This window comes from Equus przewalskii, chromosome 4 (genome assembly GCF_037783145.1).
Source record: "Equus przewalskii isolate Varuska chromosome 4, EquPr2, whole genome shotgun sequence".
Lineage (NCBI taxonomy): Eukaryota > Metazoa > Chordata > Mammalia > Perissodactyla > Equidae > Equus > Equus przewalskii.
In genome coordinates this window covers 65,472,241-65,494,124 of record NC_091834.1, presented here as the reverse complement: position 1 = coordinate 65,494,124, position 21,884 = coordinate 65,472,241, and the positions used below count along the sequence as shown (strand labels likewise).

General features: G+C 39.9%; 2 protein-coding genes across 3 annotated transcripts in view; one reads left to right on the top strand and one right to left on the bottom strand.

The window, feature by feature from the left end:
- The window catches only part of SEPTIN7 (septin 7), a 202,849-nt gene extending 185,663 nt beyond the window's left edge, over positions 1–17,186 (bottom strand). The window contains exon 1 of the mRNA XM_070616235.1: positions 17,183–17,186. The gene's annotated coding sequence lies outside the window, so the exon portion shown is untranslated. The remainder of the gene's footprint in view (positions 1–17,182) is intronic.
- Positions 17,187–21,488: 4,302 nt separating this feature from the next.
- Positions 21,489–21,884, top strand: part of HERPUD2 (HERPUD family member 2) — a 42,597-nt gene continuing 42,201 nt past the window's right edge. The window contains exon 1 of one of the 2 annotated variants that reach the window (XM_070616237.1): positions 21,489–21,811. The gene's annotated coding sequence lies outside the window, so the exon portion shown is untranslated. The remainder of the gene's footprint in view (positions 21,812–21,884) is intronic. The other variant, XM_008523706.2, reaches the window with a different exon arrangement.

The following is a 21,884-nucleotide window of genomic DNA, read 5'->3' as shown; positions in this document are numbered from 1 at the left end:
TAACAAGTTAGTCAACTTCACAATGAAATTATAAATTCTAACTTGTGAATTTGTCAATTGTTTGTTCTTAGTCAAAAACTTTAACTAATGTTTAAATTTTAGTCTTGATACATACATACACACATACATAATCGTTTTTATTTTCTGCATAAAAAAAGATTAAGTTAGTATTCAAATGGTAGTTATTTATACTAAATTAAATTTACACTTTAGTGAAGGTTAAAATGTGACTAACTGAAATAAATTATTCCTGGAAAATGAATTCTTAACATAAAGTTATATGAATCTCAACACTGTCAGTTAAATTTCCTCAAAATTCCCTAGACCTTATTAATGTGCATCAGTTTTTTAAAAAAAATAGTTGCATAGTTTTGACTTCATCCTTTCCTTTTTGTTGAAAATATCCAGACCAGTAATAAGGAATACAATTGTCCCCATTTCAGAATGGGATTAACATGGGCATTATCAATACAGTTAATGATCCTGTACCACCAGCAAAGAATAGAATTAAAATTGACCTTGGCTTAAATTGATTTACTTTGTAATTTGGTTATTTGATTGCAGCTGGAAAGTTGGACGCAGTGACAGCCATCTGGCCTGCCCAGTCTCTGTTCGTCCTGACCACCCACTTCCTTGGATTCCCTACTGCATCTCTTCTGCTTTCTCATAATTGCTTCAACCTCCCTGAGTTAAAGCCCAACATGGCCTCAGCTAGGATACCGGCCAGTTTGGTCTGTCCTGCCCAGCAGCTGCCACTCACCTGTGCCAGCCTCGCTGTCATTCCTGGTGCCAGTTTTGTTGTCTACTTCCTAACCCACGCCTCAACAACTCCTGTGGTGTCTTCTTCTGCCACCACATTTTCTCTAATGCTTGCTTTCCACCTCTCTTGGCAGCTATCGGCTCAGCTGCTGGCACTTGCACACACCCACATACTGATAAAGCCAAACCACAAGGTAAACTCTTGGCCTTACCACACTGACCTTGGTCCTTCCCTGACCTCTTGGACATGGGACTGGCACTTGATCTTCCTGAGATTCCAATCTCAGCTTTCTACTTTTTCTTCAAGAATTCTTACCCCCTTGCTTCCACAGGGGGAGCACTCTCCTCCTTCCTGCCCTTGGAATGTACAGTAATGGTGATGTCTCCTGCTTTGTGTTGCCTTCTCGTTACTGCCTCTGAGCTGGGTGAGCTCAGCAGGTCCCCAGGCCTGGCCCAGATCCACTTGGATGCTCTTGTTACCACCTGCTTATTTATGCTCCACAATTGAAGCGTTTTTCGGACAGGTCAATAGTGTTGCCTTTGTTCACATGCCTAAGGGTTTAAGGCAAAATACACCTACATTTCAGAGCAGATGTGACTAAATATAGCTGGGAAAAATGAAAGTTACTGTGAGGAAAGCGGGAAAGGAGGTGTGATATGAGAGAATCTAAGTGGAGTTATTTTAGGAGTAAGTAAGAATGAATAGGAATGAAATGAAAGACTTTGGTGGTGGGAGCATGTGAGAACGAGATTGTCTGACATTTGACTGGTAACATGCCCTACACACTTAATGGCCGTAGTTTAACAACACAGCTTAATGAATAAATGTCCTAGAAGAATTAATGAGAATAAAATTAAGAAAGGAAGTTCTCTAATTCCTTAAATATAATTTGCGAAGTCTATGGGGGTAAGGCTGTTACATAGAGCAGTAAAGAAAATGTGTAGCTTTAATGTGAGTTTTTAACGTAATTTTGCCATATCCCCAAGGGCTGATATAATTGGTGTCTATGACTACAAAAACCCTGAGAAACAATGGGCTGAAAGATTAAATGATGAGGATGGTTTTCCGCAAAAGTAGGTGGTTTCTTTCCGAAATATGGCAAAATAGGACAATTCCCCATAGCAATAAATTAGAATTGTTCCTCCACTAAAAAAGAGGGAAAAACAGAGTGTTCAAAGGTACATCATCATCATAATCCATTATTCATAAATTTATATTTTTTGAACAGTATATTGGTGAAAAAGTTATTAGTTTCTTGGGCAATCATCAAGAGGTATTTTCACAGCTTTAGCACCTATGTTGTTTCTATCCTTGATCACACTTTAAAATTTACATCAAGGTAAATGATGGTTTAAAAGGATTTTCTATTGTCTCTTGAAATTGTGGACGGGAGTTGGTAGCAGTGGGAGGATGAGGCTGGTGGAAAGGGCAGCATCTCTGTGTTCTATAAAGCTTCCAATGTTATAAGGAATATTGCAGTTTAGATCACACCCAGCTATTTTCCAGATTGATAGTTAATTACATCTGCAATTAAAAATTCAAAAATCCTCTAAAATGACTGGTTTTATTTTTCCGATAATGAATTGAGGGAGGATTCTGTAGGTTGCAGCTTTAATAAAAGAGCCCTACCCTTGCAATTCAAGGGTCTAGGAATAGTAGCCAAACTGCCAAATAATCTGCAGGTGATTCTCATACTGTAAGTTCACATTTGTAGTCTTTATAGTTTGCCTACCTAGAGTCCCTACGATGTGCTCCCAAATCTGTATAATGAAATGGATCACGGAAGTGGATCCTATTTCCCCATCATAATTGGGGCAGGGACCTATCACCAAGGACTCAGAAGTAAATAGAGTACAGATGTGAACAAAATGTGTGATGATGGCAAAATTATAACTATATATCTATATACTAACTAAAATAGTTAAATATACTCTATGTCCTAAAAAAAAAATAGGCATTCATACATCATGCACTTTCCTTATCAACATATTATAATACAAACTTATTTCATACAGAAAATGAGATTCTACTGGTCATATGATTTAAAATAAAGTTTAAGCCTTTATAGTTTTTATTTAAATATTTCACAGATCATTGAAAACTAGCACCAAGAGGATCTGGTCCAACCGATTCCTTTTACAGATGAGAAAAATGAGAGCCCAGAGAAGTTAAATAACTTGCTAAACACAGCAGAATCAGGACTAGACTGCAGGACCACTAACTCCTAGGGCGAGACCTCTGCACCTACCTTGCAGCCTAATAGCTCAGTGATGCATTCATTCATCTTCATAACACATAGAAGAATTTTGGGGGAATTACGCGAACAGCTCAGGTCACCTTTAAAAACTAGACGGAAAATCTGAGAATATACTTTTTTTCTTAATCAGTGTCTCCATGGTAGACATATGGAATTAAAATCATGGCTGTTTCAAAAAATTGTCTGCATTCCTCATTCTTTCCACTAGACGGTAAACTTCTGTACAGTCAAACCGCCCAACAAATAAGCAAGAGCAGAGAAAACTGAGCTGCAGGCCTAAATGAAAGCAAATGAAGATTGATGATGAATGTAGCAAAATGGATAAATCTTAAAAACACAATGTTAAATAAAAAAAGTAAGTTGCAGAAGCCTATATACAGTATGGTGCTATTTTTATAAAAGGTTAAAACATCATTTATATATATTTCATTTAGGAATACATACATATGTTGTCAAACTATAAAAACACGGATGGGACGATAAACACCAAATTCATGGTAGTGTTTACTTGTACGGAAGGATGATGGGGAGCGGGGTTGGGAGAGATTGCACAAGGGATTTCCTCTGTATCTGAAATGTTTTAATTGTTTCTAAGACATTCTAGGTAAAGTGCTCAGGCAAATAAGGAAAATGTTAAAATTTGATTTGGCTGGATGGCAGATACCTGAAAGTTCACTATACGATTCTTTATAGTTTTCTGTATTCTGGAAACATCTCATTATTAAAATAAAAAGAAAGAAAGAAGGGTGGACTCAATTTGCAGCAGGAGGGGACTGCATATTTGTACAAATATATTAGACATTTACGAATATTTAAATAAATTTTTGACCTAAATCTTTATCGACACAAATCTGTTTATGGATGAAGAATATTGTAGATTTAGCCCCATTCAAGAGTTATATAACTCAAAAGAGGAAAAAGAAAAAAAAAAGAAAACAAACAAAAAAATAAAAAAAATTTAAAAAGAGTTATGTAACTCAAATACAAACTGGATCCCATGGGGTCCAGCCACTGCAGAGTCTCATTTAAAAAAAAAATCTAATCTCAGAAGCCTTGGGAGATAACGAAACCTCTGGGGTGGATTGGCTGCTGCCATTTGGCTTCTACACTCTGGAAATATCCTTGTTTTTGACAGAGGAGATAGCACTATCGACATCTGTGATAGCCAGAAAAGGGATTTGATTCACTCTAAGGACATATGACATGACTGGGCTTTTAGAGTGTTGTGTCAACTTATCTTCTCTCGGTGGGATGATAGCTGAGATTCACTCTCTCTCCCTGATCAGCAATCGGATTCTTCACTCCTCTCCCCTTCTGCAGAGAACTTTGTGAATTACACAAAATCTGGGCTCCAAGATACATTACTTCTTCTTCCTCGTTTATTTGAACATATTTAAAATGATGTATTCTCTAACTCGTGACTGTATTTTTTTCCTGGTAACGTGAACGTGGTATTTGAATTCTACTTTCTCACTTGGAGTTCTGTCATCTACAGAACATCTTGGAATTCTTGTCATCTACAAGTTCTGTTTTTAGTTACTCTATTTATAGTTTGTAGAATCAAAAATATGTTCTCTCTCTAATTTTACTGCTGTTTGAATGCAAATGCTTTTCATCTGATTCCACCATTCATTAATTTCCCCAAGCAGACAAGTAAGTCAGTTATACAGCTAATTTATTAAATGACAGTGCTTACTAGCTCAAGTATCTAATTGTATTCACATTTAGGGGCCCCTCAAACTTTGAACCATTTATGTTAGATTTCTGGAATTCCTTTCCTCTGATGGAATGATTCAGGGCTAAAGAAGAACTTTTAAAATAATCTCTCATTCAAAAATTATACACTCAACCTAGCAAATAAAAAGGAACAGCAGAAAAAAAAGAGAGAAAAAATAGGGATAGGAGATTGTGAAAGGAACTAAGAACAAAGAGGAAAGTTAAAGATTTTGGATAGAAAAATTAGACTAAAAGAAAGCAGGATGGAGAAAAGTTTATCACAAGTGCACACAATGCAAACATAGTGGCATCTAGAAATAGAAATTGAGGTCAAGTTTCTAAATTATGATCAGTCCCAAGGTGTAGACCTGTGACTACAGGGAGAGGCAGCCTTAAAGATCTCCTATCCAGAGGCCAATTCTACATCTTCGTGGGTTATTCTTGTCTTTTTCTTCTGTTCGCGCAGGCCCTTACCAGAACACAAGGACATCTCCTAGATGTAGAAGCTACCAGCAATGTAGCTTTCCACCTTTCCAAAAAAAGAAGATACTATATTTCTGTCTAGTGGTAACTTTTCTGGTTTTTTTCTTGAGTTATTTTATTATAGGATTCTGAAAGCGATAGCTATGAAAATAGCCAAGATGTCACAAATAAAGAATTTTTGGTTCTGATTAAAAAATTGGAAAAGGAAATGAAGAGATGTTAAGGAGAAAAATAAAGCTTTCCTCTTCCTCTTCTTGGAAATCAAATGCCCAGTTATCAAAGATCAGAAGAAAATATTGCACACATGAGCAGAAGTGCTTCTAAATAAAACGTCCGGAATGTAAATGCTGCATCAGTTCCCAGTTAAGCATTCTGTAAATAGAGCCTTGCTCTTCATCCGTTTTCATTGGAAACTTCCACCGTCAGAGACAGTGAATGGAGTGAAGGAGTGGAGCCACCCAGTGGCTGATGTGGTTAACCGCAGCAATGGTGTATTTTACGGTGCATTTCGCCTGTTTCCTGTTTTACAGATGAGTATATTTCATATATCCTTTGGAAAATATGACACTAAGTACCTCTAAGAAGAAATTTAATAATGTAATAGTAAATATGGAATCCATAACCTGAATATTACTCTCAAATAAGGTTTTCATCTGAAAGACAAGAATTCGGGAGCAACCAAGTTTTTAAAATAAAAGAAAAATATCATTCAATCCTGCCTGAATTAATTTTTAAAAAATTATAGTTTTTTAAAACATAAAAGTAGGTTTCTTCTTTTTTAGTACCAGCTTAGATTTCAGAAAAGATTCCTCACAGAGATTAAATCTTAAAACATGAAATTAACTTAAATCTTCAAAAATGTCTGACTCCAGCCAAATTGTCAATAAAAAAATACATTAATATCTCCAAATATAAGGCCTTATGAAGACAAGCAGTTGTCCTTGTAAAATGTATATTTTATTTAAAAAATAAAAAAGCTAAAACTGAGAATAATGCTAACAAGTCTTGCTGGTGAATCAAAGGATAAGTGAGCTTTTAAAAATTAAAAATAACTTCTTTCTTATTATAGTAGTAAAATAAGTTCATTTAGAAAAATTAGAAAATACAGATAAACAAAAAGAAGTAAAATTCTTACTACAATTCCACCACTAGTACTTTGGTTTATATATTTTTCAGAAATTATTCTTTAGATACAGATTACATAATTTTTAAGTGAAAAGATACGTTACTGAACATAGTTTTTTGCAATTTGTTTTTCACTTTATGTCACAAACAACTTCTATCTCAGTACATATTTTTCTATACATAATTTTTAAAAAGCCATATAGTATTCCAATGCATGGCTATGCCATGCTTTATTTAACCAAACCCTTACCATTGGATTTTTAGTTTTTATTATTTGCTATTATAAACAATGATCTGAAATCATTCCTGCATCCTTTTTAAATCTAGGAAGAACTATTTAAAGTGAATAACCCAGTAGGTATATTTTGCAACAGTTTTTTAATTGTGAAATGTAACGTAACATGGAGAAAAGTACATGCAACTTACATATACACTTTAACAATTATAAAGTAAGCAATAGTATATCCACCACCCAAGTGAAGAAATAGAACATGAGTGGTCCCCCAGAATACATCCCCATCCCTTCCTGATTACAGTCCTGTTTTTTTGAGGAAGATTAGCCCTGAGCTAACATCTGCTGCCAATCCTCCTCTTTTTGCTGAGGAAGACTGGCCCTGAGCTAACACCCGTGCCCATCTTCCTCTACTTTATATGTGGGATGCCTACCACAGCTTGGCTTGCCAAGTGGTGCCATGTCTGCACCCGGTATCCGAACCAGGGAACCCCGGGCTGCTGAAGCAGAACGTGTGCACTTAACTGCTGCGCCACCGGGCCGACCCCTACAGTCCTCTTTTAAGATGTTGCTATGCGTATCAAACTGCACTCCTCCTCCAAAACATGGTATTCATTTACACTCCTGCAAGCGGTACCTCAGGTGTCCATCTGAGGGAATGATCACGAAGTAGCTGCAATCTGTTGGTCCATGGACCCAGTAGTGAAAAATCAGATTGAATTACATCAAGTTCCACATTGGCAGTGCTAAAACCGAACCTTTGATTCCTACACAGTATTTGAAAATATAACTCAACTTTGAATTTCAGTTCACTGTGACTGTGATATTTTGCACAGTAGTAGGCATTTTGGGCCTATACTGACCTATAAGGGAAGCTCCACCCACCTGAGTAGGAGTCTAACACAAGTGAGCCACCATTTGGGTCTCATTAGTATAGGAATGGGCTGTAGTTCAACAAACATTTTCCCAGTTTCTTGTTCTTCTCCGTGGGTTGATCGCTTCCCAGTGTCAGACTGATGCAGTGCTGGACTTCGGCAGGGTTTAAGATGAAAGGGGCCAAGAGCCAAAGGTAGCACAGCCTACTTTTATTGGTATGAGACCTGGATCTCCAGACTATATATATGAATGTATATAGATATATGATGTGTGTATATGTGTGTATGTATATATGTATCTCTCAAACACTTAGAATTCATCAGCCCGTATATATCAATTAAAAAGGAAGTTATTCTTTTTCCTATAAAAAAAAATAGTCTGATATCTTTGATTGGCTTGATTATAAGGGCTGCTTTGGGTAATTAAAATTAAATAACAGATATGTGCTATGAAATAAATGAGTGAAATCTGTAGCAATGAGATTTTTATGAAAACATATTTTAAGCATGTGGTAATGGCAAAGGTATACTGAAATTAACAAAATTTCAATTTCCCTTTCTGAGTCTAGTGGAATAAACAAGTTGCTTTCAAGTAAAAGAAAAACAGGTGTAATTAATAAGTATTTGATGTCTTGGTGAGACAGGAACCAGCCTAACGAGACGAGGCCATCTGCAAGGCCCTGGCAAGATTGGCCCTAACGAATCGGCAGGCTAGGAGAATCAGATAGAGACCACCAAGATCCACACTCCACAGCCCCTGAGCTTTCCTGGGTTTACACAAGCACCCTAGTACCCGAGAGTCCACTGAACGTGACCCTGGCTCCACTAGCATAGTAAAACTCACACCCAGGGGTGGAGAGCTAGCATGCTACTGATACATGTATCACATGAGGTGGCATGTTGAACAACAGTGCAGGCACAAGTACAACCCCACCGCTATGCTCCGTGACAAGGCACCCCTCCCCAGCCTTTGCCTAATAAAAGCCCCACAATCCTGCTCCTTAAGGAGCCAAGCCCGTCACCTGCCCCTTTCCTTTCCGCACCGGCTCCCTTGTGCCTCTCCTGTGCATATGCTAATAAACTTTTACTTTTCTACTCCCATTTGTTGCCTCTCTTGATTTCTATCCTGGTGGACAATAAGAACCCAATACACCGGTGACATTGGCATAGGCTTTTTTCAGACTACCCTGGACATTAAGAAAGTGAACGACTCTAACAACTGGGTAGCTAAATGTAACAGTTTATTTGAAAATGCCACTATTTGTAAAATGCCAGGAATAGTATGCGTTTGTAACTATTTAAACTCATGAAGAAAAGTTTAGGTGTCAACTTAAAAATGCATGGTGGGGTGCGGCGCCGGCCCCATGGCCGAGTGGTTAAGTTTACTTGCTCCACTTTGGTGGTCGGGGTTTCACTGGTTTGGATCCTGGGCACAGACGTGGCACCGCTTGTCAGGCCATGCCAAGGCAGTGTCCCACATAGCACAACTAGAAGGACCTGCAACTAAAATATACAACTATGTACTGGGGGGATTTGTGGAGAAAAAGCAGTAAAAAAAAATGCATGGGGGGTTCACAGTTTTAAAAAATTATTTTGGAGGTATAAGGACAAAAATTTTTGAAGACCACTATTTTAGTCCCTAAGACCCTCCCATAGACGAGGAAAAGGAGGTGTCTATGTGATTTGGCCTTTCAAGTCAAGTGATACCTTCTTCTCCCTTCTTCTCCTTCTTTCTCTTCCCTTTCTCTTTTCCCTTCCCCCTGCCTTTCTTCTCCTTCTCCTCCTGCATCATCATCATTGAACAACTCTTACTTATTGAGGCTTACTGCGTGCCAGGCACTGAATGAAGCAGTCTGTGTGCATTCTCTTCACAGCACCCCATGAGGTAGAAATTAGTCTCCATTTTTAGTCAAGGTACTAAGGCTTCCAGAGGTTAAATCACTTGACGAAGATCATATAGGTAATACATGACAGAGTCACATTTGAGCACAGGTTGGTCTGAGTCCAGAGCCTAAGCTCTTAACCACTCTGTGTACTTTGTTAAATAGTGGGTGTTGGGCAAAAGCCTCATGGTAATAAAGAGCATGCACTGGCTAGCCTCGACTTCTGCATTTGTATTTTCTCTGGGGATCTAGCTGAATGGACAGGATTCAAGTGTTGCAGATCTGGGTCCCAGCCATCTCTTACATCCTTTTCACCAAAGATATGACTAGCAATCGAAAGGGGAAAATATGAATTCCTAGTAGAAGGGGAGTGTTTGAAGTGCTCAGATGTCCCCCCTCCCCTGCAATTCATTTATGATTGCCCTTAACTAAAAACTAACCAACTCTAGGGAGGGTAATAATTTGAATCCTGATCTTAATTTGATTTTTCAGATTCTTTTCAACTCTGGCTAGCTAAAGTACGTTTTGATAGGAAACAGGTTAGAGAGAACGTTAGGTCACTGAACAGTGGTGGGTAGGTCTGAGAGAAAGGAGGAAGAAGGATGCAGAAAAGGGGAGATAAGAGAGCAAGAAAATAAAACTTATCACTTCACAATCTTAAATGGGGTCAAGTTTGCATTTACATTTATAAATGTGAAGAAGTTCAGAAACAATGTAGGAAATACCTATAAGGAATATGTTGTTTTCGTCTACCGGTAGCCCTTCTAAGGGAGAATCAACCCTCTCCAAGTCCATGGCTCTTAGTAGGGCTGTCAGTCATGGGTGCCTTGCCTTCACCCCCCAGGGTCAGCAGTGACCAAGATGGGCCAATCAGAGTACTACATCTTCATGGACGTAATGATTGGTCCAGCATAGTCATCAGAGCCAAGCAAGGATAATCAGAATCCTTCAATGAGATCTGATATATGGAAGCCATGTCTTAAAGAGGTAGGCTTGAGACCTCCAGTGGTCTTTTTCCTACAATGGAGAAAGCCCACCAAAGAATAATAACAATATATCACCAGGAAATAAAGAGTGGGAAAAAGAACTCTTGAATCCAGCCATGCCTTTTTGATAGCTTGCAACAGAAGGAACTAAATGACATATTTTCAGCATATTTCAAAATGTTGGATGACCACATATTTTATATTAACAGCTGGACTAAGCAAGTTAAAATAAACAATGCCAAATTCTTATTTACATTTCAAACTTATTTTCAATTGATTTAAAATATAATGGCCAATATATATCAAGATTGACAAAATGTTCAGGTGCTTTGACTTAGTAATCGTTCTCCAGGGAATATGCTTCAAGAATAAGGGCTAAGCACACCAAGATGTTCATAGCAGCATTATTTTTAATAATAAAAAACTGTGAACTTACATAGTTAACACTTGAGAAATGATTAAATAAAATTATGGCGTGTTGGTATAGTATTATATTTTGAAACTCCAGCACTGATAAATATGACTATGTATAAATAAAAAAGTAAGCAAATAGAAATATAAAGAATTTGCAAAGACACTTTTAAGTGAAAAAAGGAATTTTTAAAATTGTGTATGTGTAGTATTATTATTTCATAAAACTATATACATAAACATGAATTCATTACAAATATGTAACATATATAGTGAAAATTGGAAGAGATAAAAAATAATTATAGTTGCTAAGTTAGGATTATGAGATTATACAAATTAGATTAAAATTTCTTTTAAAATGAAAAAATGTTTTAAATAAAGAAAATCATTGGGCCAGCCCAGTGGCACAGCGGTTGGGTGTGCACATTCCGCTTCGGTGGCCCTGGGTTCACCAGTTCGGATCCCAGGTGCGGACATGGCACCGCTTGGCAAGCCATGCTGTAGTAGGCGTCCCACATATCAACTAGAGGAAGATGGGCATGGATGTTAGCTCAGGGCCAGTCTTCCTCAGCAAAAAGAGGAGGATTGGCAGCAGTTGGCTCAGGGCTGGTCTTCCTCAAAAAAAAAAAAAAGAAGAAGAAAAATAAGAAAATCATAGCTGATAAGAAAATCCTATGAAGTAGCAATCTAAAAATGGTTTCTTTTGATAATAAGTCAAATTAGACCATGCAGTCAAAATGGAAGTTTCTAAAGGAATTTTGAAAAAACTGGAGAACCAATACATAAATGGTGGGGAGCAAAGATCATCTCTCACATGAATCTGAAAAATAGTACCAATTCACACTGAGTTTTCTTTTCCATATTTAAGCTTATTTACTTTTGTAGGCTCCTTGGCATCCTCACAAATGTAGGTGGTTTACGAGAAGAGTGCCTCAAAATTTTCCCTTCCTGAAGTGTTCCCCTATAAGCTGCAACTGGGGTAAGTGAATAAAAATGGTTATGTTAACCAAAGAATGATTTTCATAGATACAAAATAAAAAGCTACGCGCATATGATAATTATAGGAGATTCCAGTCATATGTGCAATAACAAATAAGAGATTAAAATCTGAGTTTGGTAGAGAAGTTAGCAGAAAAATGCCTGTGGTGTGGCCAATCATTAAAGGAGAGAGGAAAGTGTAAAAGAGATAAGAGTTAGGTACAATGCTGAAATTCCTGTGGTTGTTTTTCTCTGTTTTTCAGGGTAGATAACAAGCGAGTTTATAGTTAATCAGGGATGCTGCTCTTAGCTATCTGAGATTCCTAGCAGATATCTGATGAGTGATGTCCTCCATCACTTCTGAACTTTGTCCCTGTGACGATTCTGTAGGCTTTTTGTTAACCTCATGCTATATCTCCTCAATATGGCCCAGATTTCTATCCTGTAGTTCTCCTATACACTCTACTGTCTATTATAGCACACATGAAAGAGGACATGGATGGTTATACAAAAATCCTACAGAAACAGAAGCTAGAAGTGGTGTTAAATAGAAACACATAGGATATGCTGTAAAATTCATGGGCTTTTGTATCAACAGCTCTATCAATTATTAACTGGGTGGCGCTGGGCAAATTACTTAACTTCTCTACAGTTCCTTTCCCCTCTCTGTAAATGAACATTATCATTTAGTTGATAATATTTATTGTCATTATGCAACAGGAATTGTGCTGGGCAACAGTGATAAAAAAAAAAAAAAACTGGTTAGGGCATAATATCTGGCCTCGGGGGAGCTCACAGTCTAGTGAGAGAGACAGAATTATCAAGAGAGAATTATGACATGGTAAATGCAATAGTAGATTTGACATGCATGCATAGAGAAAGCATCTAAGGATGGGGCAGGGTAAGTCTGAAAGTAGGGGCTCAGGGTTTATCCTGAAGGGATCAAAGAGATCACCATATAAAAGCACCTAGCACACTCCACATTTGTAATAGGCACTCTGTAACGTTAAGGTGTTTTGTCTTCATTCTGGAGTGATCTTAGTTACAAATTGCAACAGAGCTGAGCATTTTGCGCTGGGCAACATCAAAGCTGTGAAACATAAATCCCTTAGGGAGATAAAATCCTGCATTCTTTAAGAATGAGTGTTACAAAGACTATACTCAAGAAGCTGTCCTATTATTCCCTAAAGCCTGGAATTTAACAAGTTTTCTTAGTCAAAGCTGGCTTGCTATTTCAAAGACTCAACCTAGTTTATAAACCTTAGGGAGTCATGAAGAGTAATACACAAAGAAACTAAAAAGGAAAAAGAAAAAAGTGAACTCAGCCAAGAGTTTTCTCAAGAACTCTACCCCTTTCTCTTGACCAGTTATAGAACTATTTAAAAATTTTTATGCATGTTTTTGGAAATACTTTTCAGGATAAGATAAAAGTACAAAATCTTTGGAATGTGAAATGCTTACAATGAATGAATGAGTGAATGAATGAAATGAGTCTCTAGTGTACAGTATTTGAGATACTTAGCTGTCATTCCCTCTTTCCTTCCCCTTGTCATTCAAACCAATCAATTATTCTGCGGATCCCAGATCTGGCCTCATAATCTTAACACAATTAATTAGGAAGCTGCTACCAACACAAAGAATTTGCATAAACAAACAACAAATAACATAAAGAAAGATTTCTTGGACTCTCAAGGTCTGGTAGTAGTGCTCTTTTATTTAGAGAATAGCATGGGGACAGGACCCATGGGCAGTGAAGAGCAGCAAGCATGGGGACAGGACCCATGGGCAGAGAAGAGCTGCAATGGGTTGAGGGTAGGGTTAAATTTATAAGGCACAGGTATGTGAGTTATTTCTTTACAAGACAAAGGAAAGATCATGTAAAAAAGTCATTAAAATGGTATCAGTGCAGGTGGGGTTTGGTTGTCAGGTGGGCGTATAACTTTGGATACGAATCAGGTCAGATCAGTTCAGGATGTCCTGTGCTTCCCGGAGGATGATATAGATCGGTATGTAGGGCAGGACGCCTTGGACTTCTCTCCCTGGGGCAGGCTTGATCCTCATCATAGTTACTAGACATGAAATGGGAGGGATGGTGGAGAGTGTGATGAAAAAGGACAAGTTTGTCCTTAAGACTGACACAGTGAAAATTAGGCATTAGTGAGGGAGAGGTACACATGGGTGCCTGGGAGTGTGGGCTCCATCTTATCTCCTGTAGTGCAGCCAGGCCTCTCCCTAGAGGCTGAACTGAAAGTCTCAGCTGGGCCTGAGCAAAGGCAGTGGATAGGATTTTAATGAACATGTAATCTAGGGAAATGTGAGGAAAAGTTGGAAAGGCTAAGAAAAGAAAGAATCATGTCAAGTTAAGGTTTGCCTTTTGTATTTTGATGTAGCAGATTATATACTTTCCCTCACTTTCCTCTTCTGCTTTTCGTTGAGACATAGATTGGCTGGGTGACAGAAGGGCCTGGGGCACTTCCCTGTTTCTGTTTTGTCTTATAGTCACTTGTGTGCTTGTCTTATTTCCTCCTACTAAATTGCAAACTCCTTGAAGGCAAGTACATTTTATAATTCTTTGTGTCCTCTATAATAGTGACTAGCACAAATATCACTAATGTAAATGGTGAGCATTAAGTATTTTTGCAGTGGAGCTAAGATTCCACATGCCTCTCTGCATATAATGGTCTCTGATTCAGAGAATAGACTGTATCCTATAAAACAAATTCCCATCCTTTCAGAGTGCTGTCTCCCAACTGGCACTGTAACTAGGGAGCTCATCTCAGTGACAGCATCCCCTTTGGAAATACCTGGTCTACAAATGAGAGCAACCACAGAGCTTTACAAGGATGTCAGTGTTCCCCTCACTCATGCATTTCTAAATGCCTTAGTGAATGAAGTGTGTGTTTTAGGGGCCTTTTCACGCAACATTGGAGGGATGGGTGGATGTACAGGTAACAAACGATACATTTGAACATTGCTATCTCCCTAGGCCCTTGGATTACTTTATCTATATCATACCAGAAAAGCTCTGGTATTTCAGCTGTATTAAATGTAGGCCATGGTTTAGCCCAGGTTTCAGTCCATCAATCAATAAATTGTGAGAGCCACCTTCAGCTTCATGAACTAACGCATTAAATCTGGAACCTCTAGTAAGTGCACTCATGTCAATTAATTTGGCCCAATGTAGTGTTACATTTCACCCTCCTTGGTCTAACACTCAGAATATACTCGCATGCATGTTCCTGATTTCTGCTGATATAGATGAGTAAAGTCTTGTGATTATATCAGCTACTTCCTCCCGGGTCATAGTGTGTACCTGTCCTCATGGAGCATGCTGAGATTTAACCCTACTTATAGGTCTGGTGGCAATAGGAGCCGGTTATGGTGGAACTTGAGGAGAATAAACATTCCCTTTCAAGGAATCTGCCCCAGGTGAGGTCAAAGGAAGGATAGTTTCCACAGAGAGCAATCTACTTTCAAGAATAGAGGAGGCTTATAGTGACTTGTACTTTCAAGACTGTCAGTTAATGTGACTCCCAGCAGATGTCCCCATTCAAATTTTTAGGATCCCATTCTTTCCATTTTAATGCCTGCTCATGTGAAAAATCTGATGGGACTCTGAATTCAACTATTGCTATAATTTAGCAACACTTAAAATTCTGTGTTTGATTTTCAACAATATCACCCCTGTGTCTGCAAGAACTAGAAAATTCTTTTATAGCTGTCATGGAAGCATTCTGTGACACAGTCAAGCAGACTATACTTGAGCTGAGAGTTGAAAGACATGAACTTGTCATTTTCTTTCTATAAGTGCTGAAGTGCACTCAGAAGAACCTATCCCATACCATGTCCTTATAGACATCTTAACCGTCACGATGGTCAAGTGCAGCAACCACTTAGGCAATCCCGTGCTTCAGTTAGCATGTCATCACAATCAACCACAGATGATAGTTTGATTAATTGTAATGCCCTCATCTCATTTCTCATGCGAAAGAGCTCAGGCAAAGGGCATGACAATGGAATTCTCAAATTCTTCGTGTGTCTATCTCATGGGACCACTACTCATACCAATTCTGTGTCAGTCAGCATCCAAGCAAGAGAGAGAAATCAAACAATATTTTGAACATGGAAGGTTAAATATAAAGAATTACTATAACAGGGAATTAGTGTGATAAGGAGATGGCTAGTAAGGAGCAAAGAGAATTCTAAAGAATATAGGAAAATCAGCTACAGGGATCATCTACTGCCCTTAGGGTTGAGACAGACCCTTGTCGAAGAAGCCCAATGACTGTGGCCTATTTGATGTCAGAGATGTTCACTGAGGGTGCAAAGATGCCTAAGGGTGTGAGGGGAAGCTGTTCATGGAGGGTATTGTACTGGGGATACATCACTGTGAAGTGAGAGCTGTCCATGCGAGTTGCCTGCAAAGTTGCCTGAGAGGGTTCCTGGAGAAGTTGTTCACGGGAGGTGCTACTGTTCACCACAGGGACTGCTGGAACTGGGAGCTGCAGAAGCCACATGTGCTGTAAGAGCCTGCCTAAAGGAACACACTACACTACACAGGTAGAGAAATCTCTTCTTCCTCCAGTGCCCCTCCAGTGCCCTCTACTGACAAAGCTTAATTTCATGACAGCTGGAAAGGGAGAAATATTTACAGGATTTCTCTCTATTATCACAAAGCAGGCAATGAAGAGTTATTTTGGATCCTTGAGGCAAGAACTTGATAAGTGGCTCAATAACCCAATTCCTTTACCTGGAAAAACCTTACAGTGAGGATTGGATTTTACTGGGGCTCTGAAAAGCGTTACAAATGGCCCCTTTGAGGAGCTAATAAAAACAATGGACTCTCCCTCTCGATAAATGCACATGTGTACATATGTACACAGTCCTGTAGATGATTCAGGGTATATCTCTGAACTCAAATAAGAACCCCTTGGTTAGGCCAAAGACAATTTTCCAGGTTCAATTTAGTGATTACTAACTTTATTTGAATGTAGAGTAGCAAAGGTAATATCCCCAAACTTAACTAAACTATATTTGCTTTTAGCAGGAAAGATAAACATTTGAAAAATATAGGCAATAGTGTTACGTAGTTCTGCTTTTGGGGGGAGAAAACTGGTGAAAGATCTCTGGGCAGAGACAGGCTGAACACCAGAGGAAGGACAAGCAGTTGTGGAACAACTGCAAGACTGTTACCAGGATTTGGACTTGGACAGTTGTATTTAGAAGGAATGGGGTATCTATTATGGCCTGCCATGCTCTGGCACGGTACATTACGGTAGCTGGCGTCCAATATGAGATGGTCCTTACCTCCTGGTATTCACGCTCGTATGTATTCTCCTCCCACATTGACTCAGGTTGGTCTTTGTGACCAACAGAGCACCCTGCAGGTTACAGTACATGATATCCGAGACTTAAGTGATGAAAGGCATTGTTGCTTCTGTCTTTGTCTCTTGGATCCCTCATTTTGGGCGAATCCAGCTACCATGTTGTGAGGACACTCAAGCAGTCCCGTGGAGAGACCCACATGGGGAGGAACCGAAACGTCACACCAATAACCAGTTCAACTTGCCAGTGGTGAGTGAGGCACCTTAAAGTAGATCCTCCAGCTCCAATCAAGCCTTCAGAGAGCGGAATGCCAGCTGAAATCCTGACCGCAATTCATGAGAGACTCCAACCAGAGCCACCAGCTAAGCTGCTCCCTAAATTCTGACTCACAGTTCTGGGGTAATTTGTTTTGTAGCAATAGACAACTAACATATACATTTAGGTCAAAATTCTCTAAAGGGTGAAAAAAATAAGGGATTCACACCTTCTACTCCCATCCCGGTCAACTAAAGGAGAGGTCAGTGAGGTGCTCTTCAGCTACAGTTTTCTCTAAGCATTATTGAGTCACCAGATTGAATCATCACAGAAATTAGAGACTTCTGTCTTAGCCAAATGGTTACTCTAAGCAATGACTAGACACAGAGTTGCTGAAAAGCAGGAAATAGAACTGCTAAACCAGCTTATGAAGATTTCTATTAATACAGAAATTAATAGAAATACAGATGCATCCTTATGAAGACTATTCCAGGGAAATCACAACATGTCTCAATGCTCATTGTGGTCACCATAATTGATAAGGGATACACAAACCACTGTGTCCAAAGGTGAGTCAGTATTCTGAGAGATCTGGAAACTATTCTTAAGGATGGTTGAAGGATCTGGGCTGTTTAGTCTGAAGAAGATGTAGAGAGCATTTAATAGTTATCCATTTGAAAGGCTGGCATGTGAAATGAGTAAACATATTTTGAATTGATTGAGAAAAGTGGCTTAGTGACAAATTATAGGAATGCAGATTTTAATTCACTTATAACAACCATGGCTGTTTAACAACAGGTCATGCTATAGAGAAAACTATGGTGCTCCCTCTCCCTGGAAGGGTTTAAGCCAAAGTTGGCTGGTTGGCCTTCATAGATGTGGTAAGAGTGATTCTGGCAGCATTTGGGAAACTGAGCTAGATGACCTCTAAGGGGTTGTTCCTGAAAAACTTTTCCTCCTGAATGTGTCTTGTTACGCATGAATATCTTTAAATATGAAAATCAGCGTAGTGGGAAGAGTGTGCATTATAGAGGTATCAGAACTCTATTTGGAAGTTACTAGCTGTGTGACTTTGGGCAAGACACTTAGCCTTTCTGAGCTTCACTGTCCTTACTACCTCTCAGGGCTGTTCTGAAAATTCATTAGATGACACATCACTCAAATCACCCATTTGGCATTTAATGCATGTGTGGTTCTCTTCCTTCTATTTTCTAAAATACGGCTTATAATAAAACATCTGGGACCAATTACGATTTTGGAAGTGCAGTGTTGAAACGAGCTACTTTTTCTAGGCTTCAAGTGCAGGATTTCATTTGTTTTTAAACAATAAATTTGATTAAGATTTGATTAGATGCTTTGTGGCACAGCATCTTAAAAAAAAACAACACAACTTTTGTGTAAGTAGAAATAGAAGGAATCAGAAGCCAGATGGCCAACATCATCTTTGAAATTTGCAACTGCAAGATCATCACTTAACTGTCTTTCCTCCTAAAAGAGTTATCGGAAAAACAAAAATAAAAAACCCAAAGAAAACACTGCAAACTATATTACTCAAAATCATAAAGTATTTTATCTTCCTGGAAAGTATTCCAAATTTGAGTAAGAAAAGTTCAGTAACAAGCACTTTATTTTCTTTAAATTTTTAAAAGAAACTGGAATCTGACAGAATGAGTCAACATATGGTTTTCTAGCTGTCCTCCTTCCCAACCCAAAGATGAAAACAATTAGAAGTAAATAAACATCACAAAAATACTGGAAATAAATTTTTATATTTACAAATAACTTCCTTTAAATTTGTTTTACTTTGTTAGCAAAGAAAGCTACCCCATGGGCAGAAGTCAGAAACTTGAATTACTGAACCAGCTACTAAGATTACGTGTATTGAATTGTTAATACTGTTCAAGTAGATTGAGTCTTAACAATCACAAATCCTTTATTATCTATTAGCATGTACTCTCAAGCATTCTCACTAGAAGCTGTCTTTAAATAATAAATGGTAACTGAGATGTGCAATTGTTCTTTCACATTTCCATGTCTTATCTGTAACATGTGCAACGATTTAAATAGGCAGCTCAATGCTCATGGCAGCCTCTAAGTAACTGCTATCTTGAATCCCCTTAATGCTAACTATTTTTCCTACCCCAAATTCCAAGTTAAACACTATCAATATTCTGGGGACCACCCTTTCACACATTGTTCTATACAAATATATACATAATTTAGCAAAAATGAAATCATATTTACAGACTGTTTTTATTGTGCCTAAGTTCAACAGCATCAAAAGCATTTTTAGGTACTTCAGGTGGCTGTAAACTAAAAATAATCATTTTTGTCAGATACTGTATCATCTTTATACACATATATTTCAACCTCATGAATGTTCATTACGTTTTTAAATGTTTTGTCCATGCTGGCGAACCTTAGATGGACTCTGCTTTAAATAAGTGCTTCTCACGGTGAAATGCACAATATCTTAATATTAATCATTATCAAGGTATATCTCATTAATAATGTACATTTCACAGTGCCAAGTGAGAATGACCTCATTACTCTAAAGGATTCCTGGAAGTCTGAGTCACAAGCATAAGTGACAAGAGCTACAGGGTTGGGCTGTGGTGGTTGTGGAGACTTCCTGGCTGAATCAGGGACTGGACTACAAAGACGTGTTAGGGCAGACAGCTTAGGACTTACATGGTGATACAATGATGCCATAAAGGATCCAGCCTCTTTCCATTCTGCCATCCTCGCTCTGCCATCCTCGGCATGTAGACCTTTGTTCTCCTGTTTATTGCTTATGACTGAACTTCGGCTGCTGTACCTCTGGCATCACCTTCCTCCAGGAAGAAAGACAGGTGGAGGGCAAGGATGAGTTCTGGTCTGCAGAACATGTCCATCTAACAGCTTTCCTGGAAGCCCCAGTAGCAACTTCAACTGGGTTTCAACTTCATTTCACTGGCTAGAACTATGTCAAATGGCGCTCCTGGATGTAAGGGAGTCTGAAAAAGTATTTTTAGCTAGAATTAAGGTTCCATTAGGATGACTAGATACTGGGTAGAAAAAGAGAAGGGTCTGCTGAGTCACAGCAAGCTGTCCTTATTCCACGACAAGAAATAGAGGTGACTTCACTCTTATTTCAGAAGAGCATTGAGAGGCTATGGCTAAGATACGGTAGGTGTCTACCACAAAGAAGGAGGTGAGGGAGGGGATGGTGTAAGGGATCCTGCTGCCTTAGCTATTGAGAGGAAGAATTTTCCCTTGGTCACTAACTCAGTGGTGCCTAACCTTCACTAACTCTTCTGAAGCTGAGAGGGAAAGAGACCAGCTTCCCAAAGCTTGCATTCTCCTGTAAGTGGAGGCCTGGAGCTGTGAAAATGCACATCTAACAAACTTTAATTTACTGTACTGACTCCTAACCCAGTGCAGAAAATGGAGAATAAGTCAGCTTTGGGCAGTGGGCTTAACCTCTGCATGCCTATGTCTAAGCCATAAAAGAGCAAAATAACACTGCCATCCCTCTTCATCTCCCATTGTATTGAACACACAGTAGGTGCTTAGTAAACACTTGTCAACTTTTGTGATGACTAAGAAGAAAGAGATGGAAATTAACATTTGAGAGACTGCTACGTGCCAGAACTGCTCCAGAAGGTTTACACAGGTAGCTCAGTTCTCATCACACGCAGTTACCTAGGCATTACCGTCCCCATTTAGAAGACAACAGAGGCTCAGAAAGGTTAGCTAGGGTCAAACGGAAAGTAGAGGCAGACTTCAGGTTAAACTGTGAGCCTTTGCTCCTTCCGCAGTGGTACCCCACGCTCTGTGCGCCAAAGCTCCTGGCAGCGTGCTTTGCAGACAGTCGGCACAAGAAACTGTGAGAAGTTTGCTTCGGCATTAGGAAGGACACTAACTTGTGCAGAAACAACTCCAAGGATGGAGGAACACTTTGCAAATCTTCAGGGTGTGGTAAACAACAGGCTGTACTAACGCCAGCTAAACTAGTCGTGAGGCCTGAGTGCAGCCGGGAGGCGGGGCCGAGCGAAGAGTCAGGGCTAGAGGGCTCCGACGCGCCCCAGCGGGGCCCGCGGACCGGGAACTCGGCCGGAGCGGCCTGGGGTGGCCAGTGGCGGCCGGGCCGGGAGGGCAGCGCGCCGGGCCGGGCCGCGCATGACGCACTTCCGCCCTGCGCTTCCAGGCTTAAAGGGGACGCAGACCTTCCGCACAACAACAACAGAACCAGCGCGCTCGCGGCCGGCGCCTCGGCTCTGGTCCCCGCCCTCCTGCCACCTGCCGCCGCCTGGGCCCCGCCCGGCCTGTGCCCCGCTGCCCTGCCCCAGGGGTCAGGCGGAGAGCGGGCCGCACCCTTCGGCCAACTTCTCCCGCAGCCAGCGCTCCGCCTCGCGAGACCCAGGGCCAGGCTGTGGCCGCCACCGAGCAGCAGGAAGGGAGCGGCCACCGCGGAAGACGTTCGGCCGGCGGCCCTGCCCAGGCGTGAAGGGTGGCGGTGGCGGGCCCCACGGCCTTCTCTCAGGTACCCCTGCCCCGGCTGGCAGCCCTGAGAGGCCCGGCCCGCGTGGCGGGGCCGTGGCGTAGGAGCCTTGTTG